The 1021-nt window shown below is 38.0% G+C and overlaps 1 non-coding gene across 1 annotated transcript; it reads right to left on the reverse strand.

Annotated features, from left to right (window-relative positions):
• Positions 1-840: 840 nt before the first annotated feature.
• On the reverse strand, positions 841-912 carry trnag-ucc. Its single transcript has one exon. It is a non-coding gene; the product is annotated as a tRNA-Gly (tRNA).
• Positions 913-1021: the final 109 nt, after the last annotated feature.

Genomic DNA, 1021 nt, shown 5'->3' on the forward strand with positions numbered 1-1021 from the left:
TTGGCTACTGTATCCCAGATATGGCAAGCAGATCACTATTTCTGGCTCTTGGTTAGCATGTTCTTGGTTTTAAAAAGTTTGGCTACTTTCAGCACTTAGTATAATTTTTATTTTTTACATCTATATATTTTTGCTCTTTGCTAGCATTTTTCTAGTTTTGGACCCTAGCAAGATTTTTAAATTCATCTGCATTTATTTTGCTTCTCCATTTTAAACATCATCATCATGAATTTTATGCCATTCATTGAGGCTTTGTTCTAATATGATGTCATTCTGGTGATGATTATGAGCATGTGAAAAGCATGTGACATGCTGTGTCATGTTTTTTGGAAGTTGGGAGAAAAACGGAGTACTAATCAAAAAAGAATATGTATACGCAAACAACATGTAAACTTGACCCAGAAACACGCCAGGCGAACTGAGGGCAAACTTACACCGTCTTGGGGTGAGGCAACATTGCTAAGCAATAAACCATGCTGCTTTATCCCCCAAAACTCATTTCTTTCATAAAAAAAAGTTCATCCTTAGAATCCTTCCTTTGATAGCAAGTGGGGAAACATAGTTCAACAAGATAAAAAGACTACAATGTGTGCATTCACATTTTTCTATTCAAAAAGTATGTAGTAATGCCTTTATGGATTAAAAAAGACCTTGCAACTATGAATGCACTTGGTTCACAAGCCCTTGTTTTTTGTGTTTACAATAGCATGTGAAGACACATTCAAGTTTTATGGTTAGATATCCTTCCTTCCAAAACCTGGCATGCGATGGACTATCTCCAGGAATATTGCACGGAGACAATGACCTACCAGAGGAAATGAATAATGGACTCCAAGTCTGTGCGATGGCTGGGAATCGAACGCAGGTCAACTGCTTGGAAGGCAGCTATGCTCACCACTATACCACCATCGCTACAGAAACTGAGATCATTTGGCAGAACAAGTTGGAATCTCACAGGCACAACCCGGCTGTGACTGGTAATTCCAGTGTTATTCAGGGATGTACTTTTTTTCATATCAAT

Source organism: Nematolebias whitei, unplaced genomic scaffold (genome assembly GCF_014905685.2).
Source record: "Nematolebias whitei isolate Nwh7 unplaced genomic scaffold, NemWhi1 Nwh_scaf_10430, whole genome shotgun sequence".
NCBI classification, from domain to species: Eukaryota; Metazoa; Chordata; class Actinopteri; order Cyprinodontiformes; family Rivulidae; genus Nematolebias; species Nematolebias whitei.